Here is a 27,178-nt window from a genome sequence, read left to right as displayed (position 1 = left end):
GCTGCGCGGTCGCAGCAAAGAAAGCGATGCCCACTTTGCAATAGACTTTCCGTACGATTGCTGCGTGAAGACGATTTCTGAACACCATGCAGGCTGCACAACAATGTGAATTTACCTGGGCGAAGAGTCCTCGGTGTTCATTTCTCTCTGTCCTGCCAGCACAGCATCTTTCTGTCTCTCCGATAACAGACCTTTGGAGAAAGTTCACAATCAAAGTTGTTCATGTTCCCCGCATTAATGTCACTGACACCTCTCACCCCAAGAGTTTCAGAGAGAGAGAGAGAGAGAGAGAGAAAGAGGGAGAGAGAGCAGAAGAGCGAATGGACTCTTACCCTCCCCCAACCCTACATTCCCCCACCCCTCTCTCCCCAGAACAACGTGCAAGTAGAAATAAAATGGTTTAATTATCCGCCAGTGGAGATAGTCCAGTTCCTGGGGATGAGACAAACATCAGCCCCCCCGGGGACAGAATGACAAGCAGATGTTCTTGCAGCAATGTGGAATGTACTTACACTGAGCAAGTTTCAGCTGGTTCAGAGTCTCCAATGTTCATTGCTGTGTTTGCCGCCAGCTCAGAGAGAGAACAAAATGAAGGACGTAGGAGTGAATAACGATCCTCGTGAGAGGGCGAATAACTGTTAATGGAGACTGTTAGTGGCTAACAATACGTCGTGTGTCATAGCAGACGAGGTGATAAACAGGAGTCTTTCGTGTGGTAGGGGTCAAGGACATGGGGGAGTTCAGGCCCTATAGTTATAGAACTCGATATTGAAGACCGGAGGGCTGGAAGGTCTCCAAGTGGAAAATGAGATGTTGTTCTTTCATCTGGAGCTAGAACACTGCTGCAAGCCTGAGACAGGGATGTTGGCCAGGGAACAAGGTGATGTGTTAAAGTGGCAGGCAACCGCAAGTTCAGGGCCTTTAGTTTCTGCGGGCAGAAGCGGGATGTTCTGCGAAGCAGTCACCCAGTTTATGCTTCATGCTACGTTGGGGAAACGACACTGTGAGCAGAGAATGCGGTGGAATGAAATAGCAGCAGGGAGACTGGATGAGAAGCAGCTGTTCGGGAAAGTCTTTGCTGCTTGCAATTCTGAGAGCAATCTCAAATGTATTTCATACTGAGCATGTCTCAGGTCGCTCAAGAGGTCTGGGGCATAACCGACGTGCGTGCTTTCTGGCTCGTTGGTCTAGGCGTATGATTCTCGCTTCGGGGCTGTTCCCGTGCTGATTTGCGAGAGGTCCCGGGTTCAAATCCCGGACGAGCCCGTGTTTTTTTTTAACTTGACTTGTGCAAAACTGCCTGATTAACTTTCTCAAAAAGCACCTTCGTGAAACCAGCGTGGGCTGCCTGGAGTACGAATGAGGCAGAAAACAGAGAAATGAAATGGTTGGAGATCGTGTTCAACAAGCTACTTGGATGCTGCCTGAACTGCTGTGCTCTTCCAGCACCACTAATCCAGAATCTGGTTTCCAGCATCTGCAGTCATTGTTTTTACCATAGTGCTCAACAGGTTGACGTGAGTGGTGCGGTGTTTGAGGAATGTCAGCAATCAAGGTAGATTGGAAAATTGGGACAGCTCTCCTCGGAGAACCGAACTTTTCCAAGTCATGAGGGACCTAGAAACAGGAAATAATGTTGTGAAAATGCTCCCACGCCTGAAAGGATCCATAACGATTCGGCAGAATTTTAAGTCACGAGGAAAAGAAGTAAAAGTGACATTAGGAAGAACGTTTTCGTACAGGGAGTGGTGAGGGTCAGTAAGTCCCTGTCTGACATTGACAAAGAGGAAGATTCAATGGACCCAAAAGGGAATTCGGTGGTCACGTTCAGATGTGCAGATTTACGCTGAGAAGGCGAGAGAATGAAACGACTGGAGACACACGTTTACTTAAGTGTAGAACCAGCAGAGCGAAGGTGGGCCGCAGAGCCTCCGTCTGCGCTGTGACACATGTTGTGATTCAGTGTGAAATCACAGTTCGACCGACAGAATGTGGGAATTTAGAAAAAAGTTTATATTGACACAACCTCCAGACGTCTGCGAAACAGCACATTACACGACAGCAGTGGAGGTCTTTGACATCAGGCTCGAAGGTGCCTGCCGCGTGCCAGACAAAAACCTGAAGTGTTCTGCGCAACGAGCGTCTCCAAGCGGCAGCAGAGTGGCGCAGCGGGAGCGTGCTGGGCCCTTAACCCAGAGGTCGATGGATCGAAACCATCCGCTGCTATCGTTCACTGTCACCTTGACCTGCTTTCTTCAGCAAGTTGCCTTTGCATCTACTTGCCGAAATGTTCATATCGATCCACTCCATTCAAACGGGATGGGTTTTGGAGGTCTCAGTGGTATTCTGTTCTTGGTCGGTTTCCCATGGGTTTTGGAGGTCTCAGTGGTATTCTGTTCTTGGTCGGTTTCCTCTGAACTGAATCGCAAAACCGGTTCTCTCCGATGCTAATGAGCTGGTAAAGTTGAAAGTCAGACATCGTCCCCCACTATTAGGACGGATACCACCGATTGTGAATAACCTCAGAGAGAGAGAGAGAGAGACAAGTGACAGACAGTCGCCGTGGAATCCATGGGCTGAATGGCTTCTGTCTGCGCGAGAATGATGCTACGTGTTGCTGAGGGAGCAAAAATGGTTCATTTTTAACCGTCCCTTCCGTGTTGGACTGCCTGCAGTCCCTCAGCTCAGGGCCGTGGGGATGACTCTCAGTGAGTGAAGGTTTCACGCGGATTCTCTTCATCTGGGACACTTGGGGCTCAGATGTTAACTGCTGCGCGGTCGCAGCAAAGAAAGCGATGCCCACTTTGCAATAGACTTTCCGTACGATTGCTGCGTGAAGACGATTTCTGAACACCATGCAGGCTGCACAACAATGTGAATTTACCTGGGCGAAGAGTCCTCGGTGTTCATTTCTCTCTGTCCTGCCAGCACAGCATCTTTCTGTCTCTCCGATAACAGACCTTTGGAGAAAGTTCACAATCAAAGTTGTTCATGTTCCCCGCATTAATGTCACTGACACCTCTCACCCCAAGAGTTTCAGAGAGAGAGAGAGAGAGAGAGAGAAAGAGGGAGAGAGAGCAGAAGAGCGAATGGACTCTTACCCTCCCCCAACCCTACATTCCCCCACCCCTCTCTCCCCAGAACAACGTGCAAGTAGAAATAAAATGGTTTAATTATCCGCCAGTGGAGATAGTCCAGTTCCTGGGGATGAGACAAACATCAGCCCCCCCGGGGACAGAATGACAAGCAGATGTTCTTGCAGCAATGTGGAATGTACTTACACTGAGCAAGTTTCAGCTGGTTCAGAGTCTCCAATGTTCATTGCTGTGTTTGCCGCCAGCTCAGAGAGAGAACAAAATGAAGGACGTAGGAGTGAATAACGATCCTCGTGAGAGGGCGAATAACTGTTAATGGAGACTGTTAGTGGCTAACAATACGTCGTGTGTCATAGCAGACGAGGTGATAAACAGGAGTCTTTTGTGTGGTAGGGGTCAAGGACATGGGGGAGTTCAGGCCCTATAGTTATAGAACTCGATATTGAAGACCGGAGGGCTGGAAGGTCTCCAAGTGGAAAATGAGATGTTGTTCTTTCATCTGGAGCTAGAACACTGCTGCAAGCCTGAGACAGGGATGTTGGCCAGGGAACAAGGTGATGTGTTAAAGTGGCAGGCAACCGCAAGTTCAGGGCCTTTAGTTTCTGCGGGCAGAAGCGGGATGTTCTGCGAAGCAGTCACCCAGTTTATGCTTCATGCTACGTTGGGGAAACGACACTGTGAGCAGAGAATGCGGTGGAATGAAATAGCAGCAGGGAGACTGGATGAGAAGCAGCTGTTCGGGAAAGTCTTTGCCGCTTGCAATTCTGAGAGCAATCTCAAATGTATTTCATACTGAGCATGTCTCAGGTCGCTCAAGAGGTCTGGGGCATGACCGACGTGCGTGCTTTCTGGCTCGTTGGTCTAGGCGTATGATTCTCGCTTAGGGTCTGTTACTGCGCTGATTTGCGAGAGATCCCGGACGAGCCCGTGTTTTTTTTTAACTTGACTTGTGCAAAACTGCCTGATTAACTTTCTCAAAAAGCACCTTCGTGAAACCAGCGTGGGCTGCCTGGAGTACGAATGAGGCAGAAAACAGAGAAATGAAATGGTTGGAGATCGTGTTCAACAAGCTACTTGGATGCTGCCTGAACTGCTGTGCTCTTCCAGCACCACTAATCCAGAATCTGGTTTCCAGCATCTGCAGTCATTGTTTTTACCATAGTGCTCAACAGGTTGACGTGAGTGGTGCGGTGTTTGAGGAATGTCAGCAATCAAGGTAGATTGGAAAATTGGGACAGCTCTCCTCGGAGAACCGAACTTTTCCAAGTCATGAGGGACCTAGAAACAGGAAATAATGTTGTGAAAATGCTCCCACGCCTGAAAGGATCCATAACGATTCGGAAGAATTTTAAGTCACGAGGAAAAGAAGTAAAAGTGACATTAGGAAGAACGTTTTCGTACAGGGAGTGGTGAGGGTCAGTAAGTCCCTGTCTGACATTGACAAAGAGGAAGATTCAATGGACCCAAAAGGGAATTCGGTGGTCACGTTCAGATGTGCAGATTTACGCTGAGAAGGCGAGAGAATGAAACGACTGGAGACACACGTTTACTTAAGTGTAGAACCAGCAGAGCGAAGGTGGGCCGCAGAGCCTCCGTCTGCGCTGTGACACATGTTGTGATTCAGTGTGAAATCACAGTTCGACCGACAGAATGTGGGAATTTAGAAAAAAGTTTATATTGACACAACCTCCAGACGTCTGCGAAACAGCACATTACACGACAGCAGTGGAGGTCTTTGACATCAGGCTCGAAGGTGCCTGCCGCGTGTCAGACAAAAACCTGAAGTGTTCTGCGCAACAAGCGTCTCCAAGCGGCCGCAGAGTGGCGCAGCGGGAGCGTGCTGGGCCCATAACCCAGAGGTCGATGGATCGAAACCATCCTCTGCTATCGTTCACTGTCACCTTGACCTGCTTTCTTCAGCAAGTTGCCTTTGCATCTACTTGCCGAAATGTTCATATCGATCCACTCCATTCAAACGGGATGGGTTTTGGAGGTCTCAGTGGTATTCTGTTCTTGGTCGGTTTCCTCTGAACTGAATCGCAAAACTGGTTCTCTACGATGCTAATGAGCTGGTAAAGTTGAAAGTCAGACTGATACCACCGATTGTGAATAACCTCAGAGAGAGAGAGAGAGAGACAAGTGACAGACAGTCGCCGTGGAATCCATGGGCTGAATGGCTTCTGTCTGCGCGAGAATGATGCTACGTGTTGCTGAGGGAGCAAAAATGGTTCATTTTTAACCGTCCCTTCCGTGTTGGACTGCCTGCAGTCCCTCAGCTCAGGGCCGTGGGGATGACTCTCAGTGAGTGAAGGTTTCACGCGGATTCTCTTCATCTGGGACACTTGGGGCTCAGATGTTAACTGCTGCGCGGTCGCAGCAAAGAAAGCGATGCCCACTTTGCAATAGACTTTCCGTACGATTGCTGCGTGAAGACGATTTCTGAACACCATGCAGGCTGCACAACAATGTGAATTTACCTGGGCGAAGAGTCCTCGGTGTTCATTTCTCTCTGTCCTGCCAGCACAGCATCTTTCTGTCTCTCCGATAACAGACCTTTGGAGAAAGTTCACAATCAAAGTTGTTCATGTTCCCCGCATTAATGTCACTGACACCTCTCACCCCAAGAGTTTCAGAGAGAGAGAGAGAGAGAGAGAAAGAGGGAGAGAGAGCAGAAGAGCGAATGGACTCTTACCCTCCCCCAACCCTACATTCCCCCACCCCCCTCTCCCCAGAACAACGTGCAAGTAGAAATAAAATGGTTTAATTATCCGCCAGTGGAGATAGTCCAGTTCCTGGGGATGAGACAAACATCAGCCCCCCCGGGGACAGAATGACAAGCAGATGTTCTTGCAGCAATGTGGAATGTACTTACACTGAGCAAGTTTCAGCTGGTTCAGAGTCTCCAATGTTCATTGCTGTGTTTGCCGCCAGCTCAGAGAGAGAACAAAATGAAGGACGTAGGAGTGAATAACGATCCTCGTGAGAGGGCGAATAACTGTTAATGGAGACTGTTAGTGGCTAACAATACGTCGTGTGTCATAGCAGACGAGGTGATAAACAGGAGTCTTTCGTGTGGTAGGGGTCAAGGACATGGGGGAGTTCAGGCCCTATAGTTATAGAACTCGATATTGAAGACCGGAGGGCTGGAAGGTCTCCAAGTGGAAAATGAGATGTTGTTCTTTCATCTGGAGCTAGAACACTGCTGCAAGCCTGAGACAGGGATGTTGGCCAGGGAACAGGGTGATGTGTTAAAGTGGCAGGCAACCGCAAGGTCAGGGCCTTTAGTTTCTGCGGGCAGAAGCGGGATGTTCTGCGAAGCAGTCACCCAGTTTCTGCTTCATGCTACGTTGGGGAAACGACACTGTGAGCAGAGAATGCGGTGGAATGAAATAGCAGCAGGGAGACTGGATGAGAAGCAGCTGTTCGGGAAAGTCTTTGCCGCTTGCAATTCTGAGAGCAATCTCAAATGTATTTCATACTGAGCATGTCTCAGGTCGCTCAAGAGGTCTGGAGCATGACCGACGTGCGTGCTTTCTGGCTCGTTGGTCTAGGCGTATGATTCTCGCTTAGGTTCTGTTACTGCGCTGATTTGCGAGAGATCCCGGACGAGCCCGTGTTTTTTTTTAACTTGACTTGTGCAAAACTGCCTGATTAACTTTCTCAAAAAGCACCTTCGTGAAACCAGCGTTGGCTGCCTGGAGTACGAATGAGGCAGAAAACAGAGAAATGAAATGGTTGGAGATCGTGTTCAACAAGCTACTTGGATGCTGCCTGAACTGCTGTGCTCTTCCAGCACCACTAATCCAGAATCTGGTTTCCAGCATCTGCAGTCATTGTTTTTACCATAGTGCTCAACAGGTTGACGTGAGTGGTGCGGTGTTTGAGCAATGTCAGCAATCAAGGTAGATTGGAAAATTGGGACAGCTCTCCTCGGAGAACCGAACTTTTCCAAGTCATGAGGGACCTAGAAACAGGAAATAATGTTGTGAAAATGCTCCCACGCCTGAAAGGATCCATAACGATTCGGCAGAATTTTAAGTCACGAGGAAAAGAAGTAAAAGTGACATTAGGAAGAACGTTTTCGTACAGGGAGTGGTGAGGGTCAGTAAGTCCCTGTCTGACATTGACAAAGAGGAAGATTCAATGGACCCAAAAGGGAATTCGGTGGTCACGTTCAGATGTGCAGATTTACGCTGAGAAGGCGAGAGAATGAAACGACTGGAGACACACGTTTACTTAAGTGTAGAACCAGCAGAGCGAAGGTGGGCCGCAGAGCCTCCGTCTGCGCTGTGACACATGTTGTGATTCAGTGTGAAATCACAGTTCGACCGACAGAATGTGGGAATTTAGAAAAAAGTTTATATTGACACAACCTCCAGACGTCTGCGAAACAGCACATGACACGACAGCAGTGGAGGTCTTTGACATCAGGCTCGAAGGTGCCTGCCGCGTGCCAGACAAAAACCTGAAGTGTTCTGCGCAACGAGCGTCTCCAAGCGGCAGCAGAGTGGCGCAGCGGGAGCGTGCTGGGCCCATAACCCAGAGGTCGATGGATCGAAACCATCCTCTGCTATCGTTCACTGTCACCTTGACCTGCTTTCTTCAGCAAGTTGCCTTTGCATCTACTTGCCGAAATGTTCATATCGATCCACTCCATTCAACCGGGATGGGTTTTGGAGGTCTCAGTGGTATTCTGTTCTTGGTCGGTTTCCGATGGGTTTTGGAGGTCTCAGTGGTATTCTGTTCTTGGTCGGTTTCCTCTGAACTGAATCGCAAAACCGGTTCTCTCCGATGCTAATGAGCTGGTAAAGTTGAAAGTCAGACATCGTCCCCCACTATTAGGACGGATATCACCGATTGTGAATAACCTCAGAGAGAGAGAGAGAGAGACAAGTGACAGACAGTCGCCGTGGAATCCATGGGCTGAATGGCTTCTGTCTGCGCGAGAATGATGCTACGTGTTGCTGAGGGAGCAAAAATGGTTCATTTTTAACCGTCCCTTCCGTGTTGGACTGCCTGCAGTCCCTCAGCTCAGGGCCGTGGGGATGACTCTCAGTGAGTGAAGGTTTCACGCGGATTCTCTTCATCTGGGACACTTGGGGCTCAGATGTTAACTGCTGCGCGGTCGCAGCAAAGAAAGCGATGCCCACTTTGCAATAGACTTTCCGTACGATTGCTGCGTGAAGACGATTTCTGAACACCATGCAGGCTGCACAACAATGTGAATTTACCTGGGCGAAGAGTCCTCGGTGTTCATTTCTCTCTGTCCTGCCAGCACAGCATCTTTCTGTCTCTCCGATAACAGACCTTTGGAGAAAGTTCACAATCAAAGTTGTTCATGTTCCCCGCATTAATGTCACTGACACCTCTCACCCCAAGAGTTTCAGAGAGAGAGAGAGAGAGAGAGAGAAAGAGGGAGAGAGAGCAGAAGAGCGAATGGACTCTTACCCTCCCCCAACCCTACATTCCCCCACCCCTCTCTCCCCAGAACAACGTGCAAGTAGAAATAAAATGGTTTAATTATCCGCCAGTGGAGATAGTCCAGTTCCTGGGGATGAGACAAACATCAGCCCCCCCGGGGACAGAATGACAAGCAGATGTTCTTGCAGCAATGTGGAATGTACTTACACTGAGCAAGTTTCAGCTGGTTCAGAGTCTCCAATGTTCATTGCTGTGTTTGCCGCCAGCTCAGAGAGAGAACAAAATGAAGGACGTAGGAGTGAATAACGATCCTCGTGAGAGGGCGAATAACTGTTAATGGAGACTGTTAGTGGCTAACAATACGTCGTGTGTCATAGCAGACGAGGTGATAAACAGGAGTCTTTCGTGTGGTAGGGGTCAAGGACATGGGGGAGTTCAGGCCCTATAGTTATAGAACTCGATATTGAAGACCGGAGGGCTGGAAGGTCTCCAAGTGGAAAATGAGATGTTGTTCTTTCATCTGGAGCTAGAACACTGCTGCAAGCCTGAGACAGGGATGTTGGCCAGGGAACAAGGTGATGTGTTAAAGTGGCAGGCAACCGCAAGTTCAGGGCCTTTAGTTTCTGCGGGCAGAAGCGGGATGTTCTGCGAAGCAGTCACCCAGTTTATGCTTCATGCTACGTTGGGGAAACGACACTGTGAGCAGAGAATGCGGTGGAATGAAATAGCAGCAGGGAGACTGGATGAGAAGCAGCTGTTCGGGAAAGTCTTTGCCGCTTGCAATTCTGAGAGCAATCTCAAATGTATTTCATACTGAGCATGGCTCAGGTCGCTCAAGAGGTCTGGGGCATGACCGACGTGCGTGCTTTCTGGCTCGTTGGTCTAGGCGTATGATTCTCGCTTCGGGGCTGTTCCTGCGCTGATTTGCGAGAGGTCCCCGGTTCAAATCCCGGACGAGCCCGTGTTTTTTTTTAACTTGACTTGTGCAAAACTGCCTGATTAACTTTCTCAAAAAGCACCTTCGTGAAACCAGCGTGGGCTGCCTGGAGTACGAATGAGGCAGAAAACAGAGAAATGAAATGGTTGGAGATCGTGTTCAACAAGCTACTTGGATGCTGCCTGAACTGCTGTGCTCTTCCAGCACCACTAATCCAGAATCTGGTTTCCAGCATCTGCAGTCATTGTTTTTACCATAGTGCTCAACAGGTTGACGTGAGTGGTGCGGTGTTTGAGCAATGTCAGCAATCAAGGTAGATTGGAAAATTGGGACAGCTCTCCTCGGAGAACCGAACTTTTCCAAGTCATGAGGGACCTAGAAACAGGAAATAATGTTGTGAAAATGCTCCCACGCCTGAAAGGATCCATAACGATTCGGCAGAATTTTAAGTCACGAGGAAAAGAAGTAAAAGTGACATTAGGAAGAACGTTTTCGTACAGGGAGTGGTGAGGGTCAGTAAGTCCCTGTCTGACATTGACAAAGAGGAAGATTCAATGGACCCAAAAGGGAATTCGGTGGTCACGTTCAGATGTGCAGATTTACGCTGAGAAGGCGAGAGAATGAAACGACTGGAGACACACGTTTACTTAAGTGTAGAACCAGCAGAGCGAAGGTGGGCCGCAGAGCCTCCGTCTGCGCTGTGACACATGTTGTGATTCAGTGTGAAATCACAGTTCGACCGACAGAATGTGGGAATTTAGAAAAAAGTTTATATTGACACAACCTCCAGACGTCTGCGAAACAGCACATTACACGACAGCAGTGGAGGTCTTTGACATCAGGCTCGAAGGTGCCTGCCGCGTGCCAGACAAAAACCTGAAGTGTTCTGCGCAACGAGCGTCTCCAAGCGGCAGCAGAGTGGCGCAGCGGGAGCGTGCTGGGCCCATAACCCAGAGGTCGATGGATCGAAACCATCCTCTGCTATCGTTCACTGTCACCTTGACCTGCTTTCTTCAGCAAGTTGCCTTTGCATCTACTTGCCTAAATGTTCATATCGATCCACTCCATTCAAACGGGATGGGTTTTGGAGGTCTCAGTGGTATTCTGTTCTTGGTCGGTTTCCGATGGGTTTTGGAGGTCTCAGTGGTATTCTGTTCTTGGTCGGTTTCCTCTGAACTGAATCGCAAAACCGGTTCTCTCCGATGCTAATGAGCTGGTAAAGTTGAAAGTCAGACATCGTCCTCCACTATTAGGACGGATATCACCGATTGTGAATAACCTCAGAGAGAGAGAGAGAGAGACAAGTGACAGACAGTCGCCGTGGAATCCATGGGCTGAATGGCTTCTGTCTGCGCGAGAATGATGCTACGTGTTGCTGAGGGAGCAAAAATGTTTCATTTTTAACCGTCCCTTCCGTGTTGGACTGCCTGCAGTCCCTCAGCTCAGGGCCGTGGGGATGACTCTCAGTGAGTGAAGGTTTCACGCGGATTCTCTTCATCTGGGACACTTGGGGCTCAGATGTTAACTGCTGCGCGGTCGCAGCAAAGAAAGCGATGCCCACTTTGCAATAGACTTTCCGTACGATTGCTGCGTGAAGACGATTTCTGAACACCATGCAGGCTGCACAACAATGTGAATTTACCTGGGCGAAGAGTCCTCGGTGTTCATTTCTCTCTGTCCTGCCAGCACAGCATCTTTCTGTCTCTCCGATAACAGACCTTTGGAGAAAGTTCACAATCAAAGTTGTTCATGTTCCCCGCATTAATGTCACTGACACCTCTCACCCCAAGAGTTTCAGAGAGAGAGAGAGAGAGAGAGAGAAAGAGGGAGAGAGAGCAGAAGAGCGAATGGACTCTTACCCTCCCCCAACCCTACATTCCCCCACCCCTCTCTCCCCAGAACAACGTGCAAGTAGAAATAAAATGGTTTAATTATCCGCCAGTGGAGATAGTCCAGTTCCTGGGGATGAGACAAACATCAGCCCCCCCGGGGACAGAATGACAAGCAGATGTTCTTGCAGCAATGTGGAATGTACTTACACTGAGCAAGTTTCAGCTGGTTCAGAGTCTCCAATGTTCATTGCTGTGTTTGCCGCCAGCTCAGAGAGAGAACAAAATGAAGGACGTAGGAGTGAATAACGATCCTCGTGAGAGGGCGAATAACTGTTAATGGAGACTGTTAGTGGCTAACAATACGTCGTGTGTCATAGCAGACGAGGTGATAAACAGGAGTCTTTCGTGTGGTAGGGGTCAAGGACATGGGGGAGTTCAGGCCCTATAGTTATAGAACTCGATATTGAAGACCGGAGGGCTGGAAGGTCTCCAAGTGGAAAATGAGATGTTGTTCTTTCATCTGGAGCTAGAACACTGCTGCAAGCCTGAGACAGGGATGTTGGCCAGGGAACAAGGTGATGTGTTAAAGTGGCAGGCAACCGCAAGTTCAGGGCCTTTAGTTTCTGCGGGCAGAAGCGGGATGTTCTGCGAAGCAGTCACCCAGTTTATGCTTCATGCTACGTTGGGGAAACGACACTGTGAGCAGAGAATGCGGTGGAATGAAATAGCAGCAGGGAGACTGGATGAGAAGCAGCTGTTCGGGAAAGTCTTTGCCGCTTGCAATTCTGAGAGCAATCTCAAATGTATTTCATACTGAGCATGGCTCAGGTCGCTCAAGAGGTCTGGGGCATGACGGACGCGCGTGCTTTCTGGCTCGTTGGTCTAGGCGTATGATTCTCGCTTCGGGGCTGTTCCTGCGCTGATTTGCGAGAGGTCCCGGGTTCAAATCCCGGACGAGCCCGTGTTTTTTTTTAACTTGACTTGTGCAAAACTGCCTGATTAACTTTCTCAAAAAGCACCTTCGTGAAACCAGCGTGGGCTGCCTGGAGTACGAATGAGGCAGAAAACAGAGAAATGAAATGGTTGGAGATCGTGTTCAACAAGCTACTTGGATGCTGCCTGAACTGCTGTGCTCTTCCAGCACCACTAATCCAGAATCTGGTTTCCAGCATCTGCAGTCATTGTTTTTACCATAGTACTCAACAGGTTGACGTGAGTGGTGCGGTGTTTGAGGAATGTCAGCAATCAAGGTAGATTGGAAAATTGGGACAGCTCTCCTCGGAGAACCGAACTTTTCCAAGTCATGAGGGACCTAGAAACAGGAAATAATGTTGTGAAAATGCTCCCACGCCTGAAAGGATCCATAACGATTCGGCAGAATTTTAAGTCACGAGGAAAAGAAGTAAAAGTGACATTAGGAAGAACGTTTTCGTACAGGGAGTGGTGAGGGTCAGTAAGTCCCTGTCTGACATTGACAAAGAGGAAGATTCAATGGACCCAAAAGGGAATTCGGTGGTCACGTTCAGATGTGCAGATTTACGCTGAGAAGGCGAGAGAATGAAACGACTGGAGACACACGTTTACTTAAGTGTAGAACCAGCAGAGCGAAGGTGGGCCGCAGAGCCTCCGTCTGCGCTGTGACACATGTTGTGATTCAGTGTGAAATCACAGTTCGACCGACAGAATGTGGGAATTTAGAAAAAAGTTTATATTGACACAACCTCCAGACGTCTGCGAAACAGCACATTACACGACAGCAGTGGAGGTCTTTGACATCAGGCTCGAAGGTGCCTGCCGCGTGCCAGACAAAAACCTGAAGTGTTCTGCGCAACGAGCGTCTCCAAGCGGCAGCAGAGTGGCGCAGCGGGAGCGTGATGGGCCCTTAACCCAGAGGTCGATGGATCGAAACCATCCGCTGCTATCGTTCACTGTCACCTTGACCTGCTTTCTTCAGCAAGTTGCCTTTGCATCTACTTGCCGAAATGTTCATATCGATCCACTCCATTCAAACGGGATGGGTTTTGGAGGTCTCAGTGGTATTCTGTTCTTGGTCGGTTTCCGATGGGTTTTGGAGGTCTCAGTGGTATTCTGTTCTTGGTCGGTTTCCTCTGAACTGAATCGCAAAACCGGTTCTCTCCGATGCTAATGAGCTGGTAAAGTTGAAAGTCAGACATCGTCCCCCACTATTAGGACGGATACCACCGATTGTGAATAACCTCAGAGAGAGAGAGAGACAAGTGACAGACAGTCGCCGTGGAATCCATGGGCTGAATGGCTTCTGTCTGCGCGAGAATGATGCTACGTGTTGCTGAGGGAGCAAAAATGGTTCATTTTTAACCGTCCCTTCCGTGTTGGACTGCCTGCAGTCCCTCAGCTCAGGGCCTTGGGGATGACTCTCAGTGAGTGAAGGTTTCACGCGGATTCTCTTCATCTGGGACACTTGGGGCTCAGATGTTAACTGCTGCGCGGTCGCAGCAAAGAAAGCGATGCCCACTTTGCAATAGACTTTCCGTACGATTGCTGCGTGAAGACGATTTCTGAACACCATGCAGGCTGCACAACAATGTGAATTTACCTGGGCGAAGAGTCCTCGGTGTTCATTTCTCTCTGTCCTGCCAGCACAGCATCTTTCTGTCTCTCCGATAACAGACCTTTGGAGAAAGTTCACAATCAAAGTTGTTCATGTTCCCCGCATTAATGTCACTGACACCTCTCACCCCAAGAGTTTCAGAGAGAGAGAGAGAGAGAGAGAGAAAGAGGGAGAGAGAGCAGAAGAGCGAATGGACTCTTACCCTCCCCCAACCCTACATTCCCCCACCCCTCTCTCCCCAGAACAACGTGCAAGTAGAAATAAAATGGTTTAATTATCCGCCAGTGGAGATAGTCCAGTTCCTGGGGATGAGACAAACATCAGCCCCCCCGGGGACAGAATGACAAGCAGATGTTCTTGCAGCAATGTGGAATGTACTTACACTGAGCAAGTTTCAGCTGGTTCAGAGTCTCCAATGTTCATTGCTGTGTTTGCCGCCAGCTCAGAGAGAGAACAAAATGAAGGACGTAGGAGTGAATAACGATCCTCGTGAGAGGGCGAATAACTGTTAATGGAGACTGTTAGTGGCTAACAATACGTCGTGTGTCATAGCAGACGAGGTGATAAACAGGAGTCTTTCGTGTGGTAGGGGTCAAGGACATGGGGGAGTTCAGGCCCTATAGTTATAGAACTCGATATTGAAGACCGGAGGGCTGGAAGGTCTCCAAGTGGAAAATGAGATGTTGTTCTTTCATCTGGAGCTAGAACACTGCTGCAAGCCTGAGACAGGGATGTTGGCCAGGGAACAGGGTGATGTGTTAAAGTGGCAGGCAACCGCAAGTTCAGGGCCTTTAGTTTCTGCGGGCAGAAGCGGGATGTTCTGCGAAGCAGTCACCCAGTTTATGCTTCATGCTACGTTGGGGAAACGACACTGTGAGCAGAGAATGCGGTGGAATGAAATAGCAGCAGGGAGACTGGATGAGAAGCAGCTGTTCGGGAAAGTCTTTGCCGCTTGCAATTCTGAGAGCAATCTCAAATGTATTTCATACTGGGCATGTCTCAGGTCGCTCAAGAGGTCTGGAGCATGACCGACGTGCGTGCTTTCTGGCTCGTTGGTCTAGGCGTATGATTCTCGCTTAGGTTCTGTTACTGCGCTGATTTGCGAGAGATCCCGGACGAGCCCGTGTTTTTTTTTAACTTGACTTGTGCAAAACTGCCTGATTAACTTTCTCAAAAAGCACCTTCGTGAAACCAGCGTTGGCTGCCTGGAGTACGAATGAGGCAGAAAACAGAGAAATGAAATGGTTGGAGATCGTGTTCAACAAGCTACTTGGATGCTGCCTGAACTGCTGTGCTCTTCCAGCACCACTAATCCAGAATCTGGTTTCCAGCATCTGCAGTCATTGTTTTTACCATAGTGCTCAACAGGTTGACGTGAGTGGTGCGGTGTTTGAGGAATGTCAGCAATCAAGGTAGATTGGAAAATTGGGACAGCTCTTCTCGGAGAACCGAACTTTTCCAAGTCATGAGGGACCTAGAAACAGGAAATAATGTTGTGAAAATGCTCCCACGCCTGAAAGGATCCATAACGATTCGGCAGAATTTTAAGTCACGAGGAAAAGAAGTAAAAGTGACATTAGGAAGAACGTTTTCGTACAGGGAGTGGTGAGGGTCAGTAAGTCCCTGTCTGACATTGACAAAGAGGAAGATTCAATGGACCCAAAAGGGAATTCGGTGGTCACGTTCAGATGTGCAGATTTACGCTGAGAAGGCGAGAGAATGAAACGACTGGAGACACACGTTTACTTAAGTGTAGAACCAGCAGAGCGAAGGTGGGCCGCAGAGCCTCCGTCTGCGCTGTGACACATGTTGTGATTCAGTGTGAAATCACAGTTCGACCGACAGAATGTGGGAATTTAGAAAAAAGTTTATATTGACACAACCTCCAGACGTCTGCGAAACAGCACATTACACGACAGCAGTGGAGGTCTTTGACATCAGGCTCGAAGGTGCCTGCCGCGTGCCAGACAAAAACCTGAAGTGTTCTGCGCAACGAGCGTCTCCAAGCGGCAGCAGAGTGGCGCAGCGGGAGCGTGCTGGGCCCATAACCCAGAGGTCGATGGATCGAAACCATCCTCTGCTATCGTTCGCTGTCACCTTGACCTGCTTTCTTCAGCAAGTTGCCTTTGCATCTACTTGCCGAAATGTTCATATCGATCCACTCCATTCAAACGGGATGGGTTTTGGAGGTCTCAGTGGTATTCTGTTCTTGGTCGGTTTCCTCTAAACTGAATCGCAAAACCGGTTCTCTCCGACGCTCATGTGCTGTTCAAGTTGAAACCCATGGTTTGCGGTTTCGGCTGTTCCCTGCAGTAATTCGCCACCCTGGTTCAGACGTGAATGACAAGCATGTCAGAAACCGCATCACGACTCAGACATCGTCCCCCACTATTCGGACGGATACCACCGATTGTGAATAACCTCAGAGAGAGAGAGACAAGTGACAGACAGTCGCCGTGGAATCCATGGGCTGAATGGCTTCGGTCTGCACGAGAATGATGCTACGTGTTTATGCTGTCTCTGGGATAGACAGGCTGAGGGAGCAAAAATGGTTGATTTTTAACCGTCCCTTCCGTGTTGGACTGCCTGCAGTCCCTCAGCTCAGGGCCGTGGGGATGACTCTCAGTGAGTGAAGGTTTCACACGGATTCTCTTCATCTGGGACACTTGGGGCTCAGATGTTAACTGCTGCGCGGTCGCAGCAAAGAAAGCGATGCCCACTTTGCAATAGACTTTCCGTAAGATTGCTGCGTGAAGACGCTTTCTGAACACCAAGCAGGCTGCACAATAATGTGAATTCACCTGGGCGAAGAGTCCTCGGTGTTCATTTCTCTCTGTCCTGCCAGCACAGCATCTTTCTGTCTCTCCGATAACAGACCTTTGGAGAAAGTTCACAATCAAAGTTGTTCATGTTCCCCGCATTAATGTCACTGACACCTCTCACCCCAAGAGTTTCAGAGAGAGAGAGAGAGAGAGGGACAGAGAGCAGATGAGCGAGCGGACTCTTACCCTCCCCCAACCCTACATTCCCCCACATCCCCTCCCCCCCAGAGCAACGTGCAAGTAGAAATAAAATGGTTTAATTATCCGCCAGTGGAGATAGTCCAGTTCCTGGGGATGAGACAAACATCAGCCCCCCGGGGACAGAATGACAAGCAGATGTTCTTGAAAGGCTTTGCTGCTTGCAATTCTTGCAGCAATGTGGAATGTACTTCACACTGAGCAAGTTTCAGCTGGCTCAGAGTCTCCAATGTTCATTGCTGTGTTTGCCGCCAGCTCAGAGAAAGAACAATATGAAGGACGTAGGAGTGAATAACGATCCTCGTGAGAGGGCGAATAACTGTTAATGGAGACTGTTAGTGGCTAACAATACGTCGTGTGTCATAGCAGACGAGGTGATAAACAGGAGTCTTTTGTGTGGTAGGGGTCAAGTACATGGGGGAGTTCAGGCCCTGTAGTTATGGAACTCGATATTGAAGACCGGAGGGTTGTAAGGTCTCCAAGTGGAAAATGAGATGTTGTTCTTTCGTCTGGAGCTCGAACACTGCTGCAAGCCTGAGACAGGGATGTTGGCCAGGGAACAGGGTGATGTGTTAAAGTGGCAGGCAACTGCAAATTCAGGGCCTTTTTAGTGAACCTGACACCTCTCTCCCAAGGGATTCAGAGAGAGGGAGACAGCAGAACCTCAAAAGTGCTAGATCACTTTTCCACAAAAGCATCTTCGTTAAACGAGATCGGACTGCCAGAAGTAGCGGATGGGGTTGAGCCACCATTGCAGCGAACACAGCGAAGGGCAACACTTGTTCAAAGTTAGAACAAGTATTGCAGATTGTTCGCCCACACAATCCGAGTCTGAATGAATTCTCCAGCTGCGTTATTGCTCAAATCTGAGAGTGAAACTTCAGGAAGCGGGGAATTGAAGTGATTGGAGACAGCGCTGAACAGGTTGTCGTGAATTGTGCCGTGTATGAGGATTGTCAATAATGAAGGTAGATTGGAAAGTTGGGACAGATCTCCTTGGACCTATGGTTGCTGTGGAGGAGGAAGATAAGACCCAGAATATCGAATAAAATATTATAGTGTTCGCAACTTAAATGATATATTGAAGAAACCTAGATTGCTGTTGAGTCTTTCATCTTTTAAAACGGGTTGTAGATTTCGGTTCATTAATCTGTAAATCCCAGAACTTTTTACAAGTCACATTCTCCAGGTAACTTAAGGTTCTATAAAAGGAGGTGACACCTCAGGTCAGACAATGCATGAAAGCTGTGAGGGTAGGGTCTATCTGGATCCTAATCTTGAATGAGACTGGTTCTATTTCCAAATATATAATCCTGCAAACGCAGATTCACCCCAAAGACTTCTATATGTGAGTGCATGCAAGAGAGAGTGTGTGTGTGCGCGTGTGCATGCTGGGTACAGTGTGTGTGTGTGTGTGTGTGATGGAGTATAAGTGTGTGAGATGGTCGATGCGTCAGTTTGAGTGTGGGGATGTATTACTATGTGTCTGAGAGAGAGCATGTCTATCAGAGAGGGTCTGCATGAGCGTGTGAGTATGTGAGAGAGTGTGCTTGTGTGTGTGAGAGTGTATTGTGTAGCTGGGTCTCCTGTAGTGTGACGTGAACCCAGGGTCTCGGCTGAGGCCATCCTCATGTGTTCTAAACTTGGCTATCAGCCTCTGCTCGGCCACTAGATCAAAGAGGGCTGAGGCACGAGAAAGGACGGGCGGGGGCAATGGTGGTGGTGGAGAAGGGAGAGAAATGGAGAGGGGATAGAGGTTGGGGAGTAAAAAATTACTGGGGTTCAGAGGGTTGGGGAGAGAATCGGGGTGCACTGTGAAGAGGGGAGAAATGGCGGGGGCAGTGGGTGGGGAGAAAATGTACAAGGGGCAGAATGGGAAGCGAGAGACAGCACAAATCCCACCTTCCCCAGGACTGGTGTCAGTGTCCCACGAACTGGAACCTACTCTTTCCACAGCAGATTTGGGGCAACCATTTCTCAGTATAAGCATGGCTAAGGCATATCATCCCTGCAGGCCATTCACACCGACCTTCCCAACAGCATCCCACTTAGAATCACTGGATTACGCTACAGCCCTGCAGTTCCCCGTGGCTATTTCCTGATGAAGGGTTTTGCCCGAAACGTCGATTCTCCTGCTCCTCTGATGCTGCCTGACCTGCTGTGCTTTTCCAGCACCACACTCTCGACCCTAATCTCCAGCATCTGCAGTCCTCACTTTCGCCCTGTAAGGAGTGAATGTTATATTCCTAGTCTTTTAAATCTTTTAAAATCTTTTCCCCTCACCCTAAACCTATACCCTGTAGTTTTGGAATACCTCTACCCTGGGGAAAAGACAGAAACGTTGAGCAGCCAGACAAAATGCAAAAGCAATAACATGTCAAAGCACAGGGGAAAAAACATTTCGACACAACATTGCTTTGGCATTTTTCTCTCGTATTCGCATTTGGACACATAAAATTTGTCATGATCTGGAGGTGCCCGTGTTGGACTGGGGTGTACGAAGTTAAAAATCACACAACACCAGGTTACAGTCCAATCGGCTTGTTTGGAAGCACTAGCTTTCGGAGCGCCGCTCCTTCATCAGGCGGTTGTGGAGAATAAGATCATAAATTCTGTTCTTACGATCTTATACTCCACAACCACCTGATGAAGGAGCAGTGCTCCGAAAGCTAGTGCTTCCAAATAAGTCTATTGGACCATAACACGGTGTTTTGTGATTTTTAACTTTAAAATTTGTAACAAATTCCTGCACACTGAGCTAGCTCCGCGGTGTCAGCAATCAATGTGCATGACCGCCAGTGTCAGCAAAGCACTGCGCATATTCCTTGGTGCCCGCAGAAACTGCGCGTCAGCTCCTTTCCATGGACCAATGAAGAACCTTGGAGGACCGGAAGGAGACTGGTCCTCCTGCCAATCAGAGCCGGCCATTGTCGAAATGTGGAGGTTGGACCGTGAGCTCTGAAGTTGCTGTTGCTCCTTTCTCTGTGAACTTCACCCTAGACTGTAACTTCCTTCCTCTGTCTCACTTTTGTGAGTGCAACAGTCTGTTTCTCACCACTTTTTCCATTTTTTGTTTCATTCTGGGGTTCAATTGTTGACTTGCAGCAACTGAAAGGAAAGAGTGAATCAATGGAGGGGACAGAAAAGTTGATCCAGGTCTATGTCTCACTTTGCAAACACATGGCAAATGCAGTGACACAATCTATAGCCTTTGATGTTTAAAAAAAACGCAGAGAGGAGGCGCATTGTTTTAATGGTGATATGTTGAGATGTGGTGAAAGTGAGATGATGGAGATCAGAGTTGAAAAGTGTGGCGCTAGAAAAGCACAGCAGGTTAGGCAGCAACTGAGGAGGAGGAGAGCCAATGTTTTGGGCACGAGCCCTTCATCAGGAATGATGTGTGGATGGACAAAGGGGCCTCAGCGTCCTTCTACACCAGTCACTGCCAGTTGTCAGACAGGAGCAGCAAGCAATGAAGAAGGGCTTATGCACGAAACGTCGATTCTCCTGTTCCTTGGATGCTGCCTGACCTGCTGCGCTTTTCCAGCAACACATTTTCAGCAGCAAGCAATCAGCAAGGCAAATGATATATTAGCAAGAGAAATTGAGTTCTGAAGTGGGGATGACTTCCTGCAGTTAGGTCAGTCATTGAATGTATTCAAGGCTGAGTTCATTTGACTTTGAAGAACAAAGAAGTGGATGGGTATTGGGGGAAGGTAAGAAAATGGTTTTAAGACCAGTGTAGAACAGTTACAGTCATAGGGCTTTTGCCCAAAACATTGATTTTGCTGCTCCTTGGATTCATCCTGAACTGCTGTGCTCTTCCAGCACCACTAATCCAGAATCTGGTTTCCAGCATCTGCAGTCATTGTTTTTACCAGCACAGAAACAGACCATTAAGTCCAACTAGTCCATGCTGACTGTGTTCTGAAACTAAACCAGTCCCACCTGCCAGTGTTTGGCCCAGACTCTCTGAACCTTTCCCATTACAATTGCAACAGTTAAGAGGCATTTGGATGGGTATATGAATAGGAAGGGTTTGGAGGGATATGGGCTGTGTGCTGGCAGGTGGGACTAGATTGGGTTGCGATATCAGGTCAGCATGGACGGGTTGGACTGAGGGGTCTGTTTCCATGCTGTACATCTCTAGGACTCTATGTACGTATTCAAATGCCTCTTAAACACTGTAACTGTACCTGCATCCACCACCTCCTCTGGACATTGATACCACATGAGAACCATTCTCTGTCTCAAAATAAAAAGGTGCCCCTCATGTCTTTTTAAAATATTTCTCCTCTCATCTCCAAAGTTTGCTCCCTAACCTTGAAAAACCCATTCCAAGGAAAGAATACCTGCTGTTCACCTCATCGATATCCCTGAAGATTTTATAATCCTCTCTAAGGTCATCTCTCAACGTCCGATGCTACAGTGAAAAGAATCCCACCCTGTCCACCTAGATGCCGGTATATTTATATCTAGTTATGAACTGTTCAATGCTGGTGCTGACTGGAAAGACCAAATGACCTATTCCTGCTCCCAATTCTCACACTCTGTGTCCAGGACAGCAAGAGACCATATGACATAGGTGCAGAAATTAGGCCATTCAGCCCATCAGATCTACTCCACCATTCAATCACAACTGATACGTTTCTCAACCTCATTTTGAAATTTTGATTTTGGAAAGGCAGATCAGGGCAGGATCTGCAAAGTTAATGGGGCGTGTTGTTGACCAAAGATACCTTGGAGTGCTGGTTCATAGTTTCTTGAAAGTGGAGTCGCAGGTAGACAGGATTGTGAAGGAGGTATTTGATGTGCTTGCCTTTATAGGTCAGTGCATTTCAGTACAGATGTTGGGAGGTCATGTTGCCCCTGTACTGGTCATTGATTAGGCCACTTTTGGAATACTGTGTTCAGTTCTGGTTACCCTGCTACAGGAAAAGTGTTGTGAACCTTTGAAAGGGTTTGGCAAAGATTTACAAGGCTATTGCTGGAGTTGCAGGGTTTGAGCTATAGGGAGAGGCTGAATAGGCCGGGGCTGTTTTCCCTGGAGCATTGGAGGCTGCGAGGTGACTTTATAGAAGTTCATAAGGAGCATGGATAGGGTGAATAGCCAAAAACATTTCCACATAGTAGGGAAGTCCAAAACTAGAGGGCATAGATTTGAGGTGAGAGGGGAAAGATTTAGAAGGAAGCTTTTGGACAACTTTCTCACACAGAGAGTGATGCAAGCATGGAATGAGCTGCCAGAGGAAGTGGTGGAGTCTGGTATAATTACAGCATTTTAAATGGCATCTGGTAACAGGGTGAATTGAGAGGGATATAGGCTAAGTGCTGACAAATGGGACTATGTTAATTTGGGATATCTGGTCAGCACAGACAGTTTGGACTGAAGGAAAGCAGAAGTATTGTTGTGAAGACTGGAATTTCAGAGCAGCTTTCAAAGATATTTTGTCCTTACTGGGAGCAGAAGCTACAATGAAATCTTTCATTTGAGAGACAGCAACTGAGTAAGTGAGGACATCCAGGATTTTGATGGAATGTGGGAATTTGTTGCCATGTGGGGTTGAAGTGTTTCAAGTAAAGTGTCCTGAGCGGGAAGCCTAGTGAAGGGTTAGGTGGGCTTTTGTTTTAAACTGCTCATTTCTTTCAGCCCCCAACAATGTATTTCCAATGCTGTGCATCAGAAGGAGCGGTGAATCAGTAACTGGTATCAACAGAAATCTTACGATTTTCTGTACTGCAGGTATTACATTGTTGTATCAGCATTGTAAAGGCCACTGGCAGCAGCGGGAGGTGTGGGCTGTATTCACTGGAAGCGATGAAGCAGTTAGGTAACTCACATATGAGAGGGCAGAGTGGGGCTTGTCTTTCAATTTGCAGAAGTTGGGAGGTTGTGGGAGCTGTGGTTTTGGGCAAACACAACTGCAGTAAATCATAGAAGCCCTACAGTGTGGAAGGAGGCCATTCAACCCATCAAGTCCACACTGACCCATCGAACAGCATGCCATCCAGACCCACACTATCTCGTCGTTTCTGCTGGTGGGTTAGACTCGGTAACAAGATTAGAGGTAGGTTTAAGGCAGAGGAGGAGGGACTACGTTTCCTGGAGAGTGGTGAATCTATGGAATTCTTTGCCCAAGGAAGCAATAGAAGCAGGCATATTCAAGACACAGTTCGATGGGATTTTGGATGGTAGGTGAATTTAGGCTAGTCAGGATAATGCAGGTAAGAGGAGCTGAGATGATGGATAGATCAGCCATGACCTTAAAGAATGGTGGAGTAGGCTCGATGGGCCAAATGGCCTCTTTCTGCACTGCAGGGATTTTATGATTGCTTCATATGGTGTATATCTGATATTCGCTGTTGTACACGCTGCATGGCTATGATTTTTCACCTTTTAATATAGTAATGGAATTACATCCTGTATTTCTTGTATTCATCTTCACTGAACAGGTCAGCAGGAAGTCTTTCGGCAACTTTACTGGCTTTCTTTCCTGAAGCAGCCTTGATATTTCATTTTCATATCCATATTGATTCAGCTCCATTTCCAGCACCTTTGTAGGAAGGTTGTTCCAGGTCATTGTCACCTAAATGAAGTTTTCCTCTTTATATACCTCATGCTACCTTGCTGAATGAGGGTTTTCAGGTTTCTGTGTCATGGATAATATATGATCAGCAGGTATCTGGCAATCTAAGGAATTGTCACCGATGTCATGTTCATTTGACTGTACTGACCGTGACTTATTTTGTGATTTCTTTTGCAGGAAGACATGGGGAAAGAAATCTGAAACCAAAAGATCCATCAGCTTCTGACAGAGCCACTTGATTCATTGGGACTTGAATATCAGCAGCCATTCCCGTCGAGAAGAAATGTTTGCTTTTGTCTGCTTGGACACTGGTGTGGCAGGAAGAATACTGGTACACCCGAATGAGGGAGATTCAGTGCGGTGACTGTGAAAAGTACAGTACTTCACACCAGTTACTCAGCTTGGAGGATCAAAGAGACCGTTCACTTGCTCTCCGTGCGGGAAGGGCTTCACCCGCTCCTCCCACCTGCAGAGACATCAGTGAGTTCACCGACCATTGCAGGGGGATTGAAGGAGCTTCGGCCGAGTGCCATTATCGACTGCATTAATAACCCAGTTCTGGGGACTCCCGGGTTTGAATCTCACCAAAGCAGATAGTGGATTTGGAGTTCAGTCAGAAATCTGGAGTCCAGAATCTCATTATGAAACCATTTTTGGGGAACAAACTCCCCAATCTGATTCACTCATGCTTTAGGGGAGGAAACTGCCGTTGGGGGAAAGGATTCACTCAGTCGTCCCAGCTGCATCCTTTCCCTGGTCTGGCCTATATGTGACTCCAGACCCACAGCAGTGTGGTTGACTCTTGACAGCCCATCTGCAAATGCGTGGGGAGAATCTTACTTGCATACAAAATATGGGTTGCAATTGCTGAGTGAAGCAATACTTCCTCCAGGCTAAGGCTGCACCAAGGATCGAATTACAAAGGGAAAACTCAGCTGACCAATAGTGAAGAAAGTGGGATGCAGGGGAGTGTGTGTGTGTTTAAAAAAAAGCTACTTTTTATGCACCTTTTTGCTGGGACGATCTGAAGCTGCAACAAAGTTGGGTCCCAACAAAAGTTACCTGAACTTACCGTCGGACTCAGACATTGAAGGCTATGAGATCCAACAGGATTTTTTTTAAAGCTGCTCATTTCTTTCAATCTCCGGTGCGAGGTTTCCAATGTCTTCTCTCAGAAGGAGCAGTCAATGTGTAGCTCATAGTATTAGAATCGTATATTTTTCAGGACTGATGGTTCATTGTTTCCTCAGCATTGTAAAGTTTACTGGCAGCAGTGGGAGGGGTGGGCTGTTTTCACTGGAAACAAAGTTAAAAATCCAGTTATAGTCCAACAGGTTTATTTGGAAGCACTAGCTTTCGGAGTGTTGCTTCTTCATCAGGTAGCTGTAGAGCAGGATCATAAGACACAGAATTTGTAGCAAAATGATATATTGAACAAATCTCGACTACTTTTAAGTGTTTCATCTTTAGAATGGGTTGCAGGTTTCAGTTCATTAGTATGTAAATCCCAAAACTTCTTTTAAGTCACAGTCTCGAGATAACTTTACAACGAGGTGCCATCTCAGCCCAGACAATGCATGAATGATGTGAAGTTTGAGTCTGTCTTGAGTCATACTGGTTGTGTTCCCAAAGTAGGAATTTATAAAATATTACATGGATTGACTGTCTGCAGATTGTGCACTTTTTGAGCAAAATAGAATGTATCTACAAATATAATTCTGCAAATGAAAATTCACCCCATCTTCTTTTCTATGTGTGCATGCATGAGAGTGAGTGTGTGTGTGCATACACGTGGGTCTGGCTGAGAGACTGTGTGTTTGCGTGTGTGCATGCTTGGTAAAGTGAGAGTGTGCAGGAGTATAAGTGAGAGGATGTGTGTGTGGGTGGGTACATGTGTGTGTGTGGGTGGGTACATGTGTGTGCATCTGAGAGAGCGCGTATATCTGAGAGAGTGCCTGCGTGAGTATGTGAGAATGTATGGCTGTCTGTGAGAGACAGCCAGTGTAGTGGGGTCACCTGTAATGCAACATGAACCCAAGGTCCTGGTGGAGGCCATCCTCATGGGTTCCAAACTTGGCTATCAGTCTCTGCTCAGCCACGAGAAATGATTAAGCAGTTACACAATAGACACGGGAGAGGGCAGGGTGAGACTTGTCTTTCGATTTGCAAAAGGTGGACGGCTCTGGATGATGTGATCTCGGGCAAACACAACTTGGAGGACCTTCGGCTCAGAGAGGTGGAGCTGGAAGCCAGGTTGCTGACACGCTGGGAGGGCAAGGCGGAAAGTTAATCAGATGCTTTTTATTCCGGGAGATGGTCTTTCCCTCCGGACAGAGCCTTCTGATGGGATCAGTGGACAGGGTCAGGAGGGTGTGAGCCCGGGTCAGGCAGGTAAAGGGGATCTGAGAGAAGGCTGCAGGGGAGAGGAGCTAACTGTGGGGTGGTGGGAGTAAGAACAATGTTAGGGAGGGGGAGATAAGGGACAGAATAGTGACGGGGATTGACTCCGTTCTCTGCAGTTGGCAGCAGAAGCACAGATGGCATCAGAATCTGATGCCAGGATTCAAGAACCGCTGTGCTCTAGGCTGGAGAAGTGGGAAAGGGAAGTGCAATGGGTGTGGTCCAACAATGTCAGCAGGACACAGCCTCTGCTGAGGCTGCATGAGAAGTTAAAATCTGCAAAGACAAAGCAGAACCTCAAAGCACTGGGTGGGATGGTGGCTCAGTGGTTAGCAATGCTGCTTAATAACGCCAGGAGCCTGGGTTTGATTCCACCCTTGGGTGAGTGTCTGTGTGAAGTTTGGCATGTTCTCCCCCTTGTGTCTGTGTTGGTTACCTCTGGGTGTTCTGGCTTCCTCCCACAGTCCAAAGATCTGCACTTTAGGGTGGATCAGCTGTGCGAAAGTGTGCAGGTGAGCTTGCATCTTGGATGACCATGTTAGTTTTGGTTCCTTCATTTGTAAATCCCAGAACTTTTTTAAACTTACATTCTCAAGATAGCTTTTAACAATAGTTGTCATCTCAGCTCAGATAATGGATTGAAGGTGAGACATTGAAGTCTGTCTGTGTCCCAATGTTAGGTGAAACTGATTGTATTTCTAAAGTGGGAGCTACAGAATCCTACATGGATTTATGCAGTTTTTTAGTAATTCGGAATAAATGGACTTCTGCAAGGAAGTGTACAAACAACTGACCAGGAACACGACAGGCAACTACCAGCTGATCTGACCAAAGAGCACAACCGTGAACTGACAGCATTCATCAAGACTTCTGATCCAATCCTTCCAGAAGCTCAGCATCCATGGGCTAGTTGAATCCGTGGATGTGTCAGTACTCTACACCAGCATTCCTCATGATGATGGCATCACAGTAACAGCTTCAGTACTCAATACCAACAACTGCCAATCTCTGAGCACTGTCCTACAACTCATCCGCTTCATTCTCAACCACATTTTCACCTTTGGTAACCAGTTCTTCATCCAGACACATTGAACAGCCATGGGGACCAAATTTTCACCCCAGTATGCCAACATTTTCATGCAGAGGTTCGAACAAGGCTTCTTTTCTGCACAGGACCTCCAACCAACACTATACACCAGATATATTGATGACATTTCTTCCTCTGGACCCATGGTGAGGAGTCACTGAAACAACGATACTGTGATATTAACAAGTTTCATCCCACCATCACACTCG

At 47.9% G+C, this 27,178-nt stretch overlaps 3 non-coding genes across 3 annotated transcripts; all 3 read left to right on the top strand.

Annotated features, from left to right (window-relative positions):
• Positions 1–7,596: 7,596 nt before the first annotated feature.
• Positions 7,597–7,668, top strand: trnam-cau (transfer RNA methionine (anticodon CAU)). Its single transcript has one exon. It is a non-coding gene; the product is annotated as a tRNA-Met (tRNA).
• Positions 7,669–10,365: 2,697 nt separating this feature from the next.
• trnam-cau (transfer RNA methionine (anticodon CAU)) lies at positions 10,366–10,437 on the top strand. Its single transcript has one exon. It is a non-coding gene; the product is annotated as a tRNA-Met (tRNA).
• A 5,449-nt stretch (positions 10,438–15,886) lies between these two features.
• trnam-cau (transfer RNA methionine (anticodon CAU)) lies at positions 15,887–15,958 on the top strand. The gene has a single exon. It is a non-coding gene; the product is annotated as a tRNA-Met (tRNA).
• The last annotated feature ends 11,220 nt before the right edge of the window (positions 15,959–27,178 follow it).

Source organism: Chiloscyllium punctatum, chromosome 36 (genome assembly GCF_047496795.1).
Source record: "Chiloscyllium punctatum isolate Juve2018m chromosome 36, sChiPun1.3, whole genome shotgun sequence".
Taxonomy (NCBI): Eukaryota; Metazoa; Chordata; class Chondrichthyes; order Orectolobiformes; family Hemiscylliidae; genus Chiloscyllium; species Chiloscyllium punctatum.
Note: the sequence above shows the minus strand (reverse complement) of the source record. Positions and strands in the feature narration are given on the sequence as shown.